The sequence below is a fragment of the Bubalus kerabau genome, chromosome 4, assembly GCF_029407905.1.
Source record: "Bubalus kerabau isolate K-KA32 ecotype Philippines breed swamp buffalo chromosome 4, PCC_UOA_SB_1v2, whole genome shotgun sequence".
Lineage (NCBI taxonomy): Eukaryota > Metazoa > Chordata > Mammalia > Artiodactyla > Bovidae > Bubalus > Bubalus kerabau.
This window is the reverse complement of record NC_073627.1, coordinates 24,834,321-24,841,743: the sequence shown is the minus strand read 5'-3', so window position 1 is coordinate 24,841,743 and position 7,423 is coordinate 24,834,321. Positions and strand designations below refer to the sequence as shown.

General features: G+C 41.8%; 1 long non-coding RNA gene across 1 annotated transcript; it reads right to left on the bottom strand.

The window, feature by feature from the left end:
• Positions 1-31: 31 nt before the first annotated feature.
• Positions 32-2,117, bottom strand: LOC129649056 (uncharacterized). Its single transcript, XR_008712947.1, has 2 exons — positions 851-2,117; positions 32-129 (listed from the first exon to the last, which is right to left on the bottom strand). It is a non-coding gene; the product is annotated as an uncharacterized LOC129649056 (long non-coding RNA).
• Between the last annotated feature and the right edge of the window lie 5,306 nt (positions 2,118-7,423).

The window sequence follows — 7,423 nt, the reverse complement described above, 5'->3', positions numbered from 1 at the left end:
GTTCCGGGGTTCTAATCGAGCCTGGGCCTCACCTGGCGTTTCTGTTGCCATGGCAGTGCACTGTGGCGTCCTTGGGAGCTCCCCTCCGGATCTCACTCCCGAGCCCCAGCGTGGACCAGCCTAGGCCACCTAGAGTTTGTAAAACGGCTTTTCAAATCAGCATTCTCCTCAAACCTCGGCTCACAGCCACCTCCCTTTCCCCAGGCTTATTTTACAGAGTTAAACAGAAACCAGCCAACCGAAATTCCATCAGCTTCCCGGCATCAAACCTTGAGAATCTGCCAGCTTCTCCCTTTCCTTTCCCTTCGTTTATGGTGGAAGAGGCATCCCTCCTAATCTAAGGCATGGAGGTTCATCAGTTGGGATCCCACCCCTCACATCTGGTATTGATAAAGTAGTTGATTAAATAGTTAATGCCACTAGGGGATTGTTAAGTAGAAAAAAATGGGAGACCCTTCTAAGTTAATGATTATTGGAGAAAGCAGGCTTCCCTTGTGGCCCAGCTGCAATGCGGGAGACCTGGGTTCGATCCCTGGGTTGGGAAGAATCCCTGGAGATGGGAAAGGCTACCCACTCCAGTATTCTGGCCTGGAGAATTCCATGGAATGTATAGTTCATGGGGGTCGCAAAGAGTCAGAGATGACTGAGCGACTTGAAGAAACCAGACTTGCTTAGCAATAAACCATGCAACAGAAGCAGGAGACATGCCCCCCAATGAATGATGCCATGCGATCCACATCCTGCCCAGTGAGCTGAATAAGCTAATGATCGCTAGGTCACAACTCTCTGCTCAGGTAAAAAACAATAATTTGTGGACCTAGCTTGATCGTATAGAAACAAGAAAACTCACCTGCCCACCCTGGAGTAGGAACTGATGGTAGAAGCATGATGTCTACTGAAGAAAGACAAAGAAGGTCTTCTCCCCTTCCCTACTTTTCCTTTGTTTATAAAACTGTAGCCTGGACACAGCACTACCTTGCCCTCCTGCTTGTAAGCCTCACAAGCATTCTATTCTAATAAATCACTTCTTGTGTATCAGTTTGCCTCTGGCTGAATTCTTTCTGTGCCGAGACATAAAGGACTATGGTTACGAGCTGTTTGGAGCCCCTGGAAGCGACACCAAACAGTTTAAGTATTACTCAATTTCTCACTCTCTAACTCCCTAAGTATTGGCTTGTTATCATCATTTTAGATATACTTAGTTGATCCTTTAAAAAGAAGTCTTTCCCTCAGCTGCTGCAATCTCCTCTCTGTCTTTAGCAAACTTAAAACAAGTTACCTCCGCTGTGGAGGCAAGATGCTTCCGCTTCAACTTTGGCTTAACCTGAACTCTCCACTCAGCTGTTCTCCCCATGACCTTCAATAATACGCCCCTCCTTGTATTTAAATCGAAAACCACATTTCACCCTCATCTGGACTACCTCTAACCTTTGGTATTTAGGATTACTTTCTCCTTACTGATATGCTTTTTACTTAATTTCTTCCCATCACTGTCCAAATTTTCATTCTCTAGATCCTTCTCAGGGAACGTTTTTTTTTCTTCCTCATTCTGCCTCTTAAGTTCTGTCTTAGGCCTTTTCACAGTGTTCTCCTTTTGTGATCTCATCTAGTCACAGGGCTTCAGTTACCATCTATTAAAATATGTTAATGATCCCAAATTCATTATCTCCAGTCATAGCTCCCTTTCAAGCTCCAGGGTTTTAAGCCTGGCTATTAGGTATTTCCAACTGGACATGTCAAGATTTAGAGATATCTTGCTATCTATGTGGGTGCAGGCTATGTCTCTCTCAAACATATGATTTTATCAACCCACTGCTTTAAAAATTTTCACAGCTCCCCGTTATTCATACTATAAAACCCACATTTTAAAAATGTCAAGTCCTGGGAATTCCCTGGTGGTCTGGTAGTTAGGACTCCACTTTCACTGCCAAGAGCCTAGGTTCAGTCCCTGATTGGGGAGCTAAGATCTCACAAGCCACAATGCGCAGTTCTTTCATGACTTGGCTCTTCTGACTCCTCCAGCCTCACAAGACTTCCTACCTCTCACTCACTACGCTACAGCTAAACTTTTATTTCTCTAGCCAAATACTCTTAACAAAAACATTTTTTAACGGGTAATGCATTGTAAATATGTTTAGTTTTTTTTTTAAGATTTATTTGCTTACTTTTGGCTGTGCTGGGTCTTCGTTTGCTGTGTGGGCTACTCTCTAATTGTGGTGTGTGCACTTTTCATTACAATAGCTTCTCTTGTTGTGGAGCATGGGCTCTAAAGTGTATGGGCTTCAATAGTTGTGGCACATAGGCTCAGTAGTTGCGACTCCAGGCTCTAGAGCAGAGTAGTTGTGGCCCATGGGCTTAGTTGCTCCAAGGCATGTGGGATCTTCTTGGCCCAGGGATCGAACCCATGTCTCCTGCATTGGTTGGAAGAGTCTTTACCACTGAGCCACCAAGAAGGCCCTGTAAATATGTTTTAAAAGATATAAAAGTCAACATGATACAGACTTCCCTGGTGGTCCAGTGGCTAAGAATCTGTGCCCCATTCCAGGGGCATGGGTTCTATCCCTTTTGAGGAAACTAAGATACCACATACCATATGGTGCTGTCAAAAAAAAAAAAGTCAATGCAATAAAAGTCTTCCACCACCCTTATATCCTCCTCAATCAGCATTTCATTTATCTCAAGTTTACTTTATATATCATTATAGTTTTGTATTAAATGTTTTAGTCTTTGACCCATTTGGAATTTTTTAAATTGTCTTTCTGGTTGGCTACACATTCATCTCAACATCTCTATAGAATAATCTTATATTTTCTCCACTGGTGTGAAATACATGCATATACACATATACTATATTCCCATTTGTATCTGAGTCTGTTTCTGAATTCTCTATTCCACTCCATTAATCCACCTATTCATGTGTTCTTATCAAGCTGCCCCGATAGCTTTGTTTTAATGATATAGGCCCACCGTACCCTCGCTACTCTTCTTTTCCTAGAGTTTCATGGTTTTATTTTACAATTTTATTTTTCTAAATTAACTTTCAAGTCAACTTGTCCAGTTCCAGAAATGATGTTTTTAATATTATTATTGAGAAATATATTAAATTTATAGATCACTTACTCTGTATTAAAATTGCCTATATATATGTCTGCATCCATGCAAGTTCCATAATGCTAAAGACCTTCACCTTTGTATCCCTTATGCATGACACATTTTCTGGCACATAGTAGTTGCATGTGTGTGTGTGTGTGTGTGCCCAGTCATGTCCAACTCTTTGCACATCCCTGGACTGTAGCCCAACAGGCTCCTCTGTCCATGGAATTTTCCAGGCAAGAATAATGAAGTGGGTTGCCATTTCCTGCTCTGGGGGATCTTCTCAACTCAGGGATCGAACCCAAGTCTCTTGCATCTTCTACATTGACAGGCAGATTCTTTAGACTGCACCACCTGGGAAGTCCTGCTTAATATTGTTAAATGAGTACATGAATGGATGGATGATCCTTAAAGGTCCTGTGTTCTGAAATCACAATAGACTAAGGTGTTTTGCATAGGGCATGAATTCATAGAAATAATTGTTAATATTAACAATTTCATGTAATAATAAGGGAGTTATATGCTTTAAAAGTTAAAAAATAATGGGGTTATATGTTTACCTCCCTCCTGAGAAACCTGTATGCAGGTCAAGAAGCAACAATTAGAACCCAACATGGAACAACACACTGGTTCCAAATTGGGAAAAGAGTATATCAAGGCTGTATATTGTCAACCTGCTTATTTTACTTATAGGCAGAGTACATCATGCGAAATGCTGGGCTGGATGAGTGGGGAGAAAAATTAATAACCTCAGATATGCAGATGACACCACGCTAATGGCAGAAAGCGAAGAAAAGCTAAAGAGCCTCTTGATAAAAGTGAAAGAAGAGAGTGAAAAAACTGCCTTAAAACTCAACATTTAAAAAACTAAGATCATGGCATCCGGTCCCATCACTTCATGGCAAATAGATGGGGAAACAATGGAAACAGTGACAGACTTTATTTTCTTGGGCTCCAAAAATCACTGTGGACAGTGACTGCAGCCATTTAAAAGACTGCATTTAAGTAACTGCAGCTCCTTGGAAGAAAAGCTGTGATCAACCTAGACAGCATATTAAGGCAGAGACATTACTTTGCCAACAAAATTCTGTCTAGTCAAAGCTATGGTTTTTCCATAGTCATGTATAGTTCTGAGAGTTGGACCATAAAGAAGGCTGAGTGCTGAAGAATTGATGCTTTTCAACTGTGGTGTTGGAGAAGACTCTTGAGAGTCCCTTGGGCTGCAAGGAGATCAAACCAGTCAATCCTGAATATTCATTGGAGGGGCTGATGCTGAAACTGAACCTCCAACACTTTGGCCACCTGATGCGAAGAGCTGACTCACTGGAAAAGACCCTGATGCTGGGAAAGATAGAAGGCATGAGAAGGGTACGACAGAGGATGAGATGGTTGGATGGCATCACCAACTCAATGGACATGAGTTTGAGCACACCCGGGAGTTGGTGAAGAACAGGGAAGCCTGGTGTGCTGCATGGGGTCGCCAAGAGTTGGACATGACTGAGCAACTGAACAACAACATGCTTTAAAAGCTATGGCTTTGACTTGAACTTCAATCTCAAGTCTATCAGGTATGTTACATAACCTTGGACAAGTTACACAACCTCTCTGAGGATTTTTCCTCATCTGTAAAATAAGAGCAATACCACCTACCCTGCAAAGTTGTAAGAATTAGAAGCAATAAAATTTGTAAAACATTTTACATGGTATCTGTTGGGTAGTAGGTGTTTAATAAATAACAATTCTACCAACAAAGTTACCAATATCCATAGTAACTTATCTTCTAGGGGGCTTATCTTCCAGGGCTGATTGATAGCAAAACTTAGCAGGAAGAAAATGATTTTAACAACAACAGTGCCACAGTTTTGTGGTGGAAAGGACTTGAAAACAAGACAGGGCTATTTTTGAGGCAGAAATAACTGAAATTGCAGCAACTACATAAGCTAATTTCTTTTCACCAGTGTTTCTCAAAGTGTGACCTGAGACTATCTATAATAGAATATATAGAAGGTCTCCTTAAACATGACAGATTCCTGGACTTTACCTTTGAACCACTGAATCAGACTTTTCAGGGGTGAGATCCTCAGATTCTAGAAAGTTCTTCGTGTGATTCATGTGCACACTAGAGTTAGAAAACCACTGCTTTAGAATAAAGTTATTTTTCAAAGATAAATAAATAAATGAAGTGGTCTTGTTTTAAGCCAAGAAACATAAAGGTTATGTACAAATGCTGTAATACAGCTGTTTTCTCAGTGAGCAGAGGGGAGATATCAGAGGTGAATTAAGAAATTAATTGCTGCAACTGAGCTGTGTTGCCTTTCATCTAGCTACTCATTATTTATGAATTCGTTCATTTTTCCATTCAGTGGATGTCGGACACTGGACAAATTGTACTATAGCCATAGTCTGTAAACTGATAAATGCTCTTACCAAGGTAGAGTCAGATCTTTGCTACTCCTCAGCTACTCCAGAGATGAATGCCCAAATGATGCTCCTTTGGGTCTTGTGCCAGTCCTACAGTCAAATAACCACAAATAGCCCCACAGCTACTAAATCAGGTTAACAAGTATAAGTATGGGCCCTGATCAAATGGTCTGCTTAGACATGAATTCTTGCAGAAAGTGGTGGAAGAGGGATCTATTGAGGTGGGATTAAGTTAAAAAGCTTCATCCAAATTAGGAAACATTCCTTTCTTCCTTCCTTCCTTCCTCCATTCAGCAACTTAAGGGAAGATTATTATGGGCTAGTTCAGTTCAGTTCAGTCGCTTAGTCATGTCCGACTCTTTGCAGCTCCATGGACTACAGCACGCCAGGCTTCCTTGTCCATCACCAGCTCCCAGAGCTTACTCAAACTCATGTCCATCAAGTCAGTGATGCCATCCAACCATCTCATCCTCTGTCATCTCCTTCTCCTCCCACCTACAATTTTTCCCAGCATCAGGGTCTTTCCCAATGAGTCAGTTCTTCGCATCATGTGGCCAAAGTATTGGAGTTTCAGCTTCAACATCCGTCCTTCCAATGAATATTCAGGACTGATCTCCTTTAGGATGGACTGGTTGGATCTCCTTGCAGTCCGAGGGGCTCTCAAGAGTCTTCTCTGGCACCACAGTTCATAAGCATCAATTCTTCGGCTCTCAGCTTTCTTTATAGTCCAACTCTCACATCCATACGTGACAACTGGAAAAACCATAGCCTTGACTAGACAGACCTCTGTTGGCAAAGTAATGTCTATGATTTTGAATATGCTGTCTAGGTTGATCACAGCTTTTCTTCCAAGGAGCAAGTGTCTTTTAATTTCATGGCTGCAGTCACCATCTACAGTGATTTTGAAGCCCAAGAAAATAAAGTCTGTCACTGTTTCCATTGTTTCCCCATCTATTTGCCATGAAGTGATGGAACCAGATGCCATGATCTTAGTTTTCTGAGTGTTGAGTGTTAAGCCAACTTTTTCACTCTCCTCTTTCACTTTCATCAAGAGGCTCTTTGGTTTTTCTTTGCTTTCTGCCATTAGTGTGGTGTCTTCTGTATATCTGAGGTTATTGATATTTTTCCCCACGATCTTGATTTCAGCTTGTGCTTCATCCAGCCTGGCATTTCGCTTGATGTATTCTGCTTATAAGTTAAATAAGCAAGGTGACAATATACAGCCTTGATGTATTCCTTTCCCGATTTGGAAACAATCTGTTGTTCCACGTCCAGTTCTAACTGTTGCTTCTTGATCTGTATACAGATTTCTCAGGAGGCAGGTCAGGTGGTCTGGTATTCCCATCTCTTTAAGAACTTTCCACAGTTTGTTGTGATCCACACATTGATTATTAATAAACTTATTTATATTTGGCTGCACTGGGTCTTTGCTGCTGTGCTCTAGTTGCAGGACTTTCTAGGGCTTTCTCTAGTTGTGGTAAGTGGGGTCTACTCTTTAGCTGTGATGTGCAGGCTTCTCACTGCAGTGGCTTCTCATTGCAGAGCACAGGCTATCAGGCATGCCAGCTTCAGTAGTTATGTTGCACAGTCTTAGGTGCCCCACAGCACGTGGAATCTTCCTGGAGCAGGGATTCAATCTGTGTCCCCTGCATTGGCAGGTAGGTTCTTAACCACTGGACCACTAGAGAAGTCCTGAATTTTGTTTTTTAACAGGAATCACAGAGCATAAAGGCCTTCACTGATGGCTCAGCAGGTAAAGAATCTGCCTGTAATGCAGGAGACACAGAAGATGTGGATTCTATTTCTGAGTTGGGAAGATCCCCTGGAGTAGGAAATGGTAGCCCGGTCCAGTATTCTTGCCTGGAAAATTCCATTCCATGGATAGAGGGGCCTGACAGACTACAGTCCA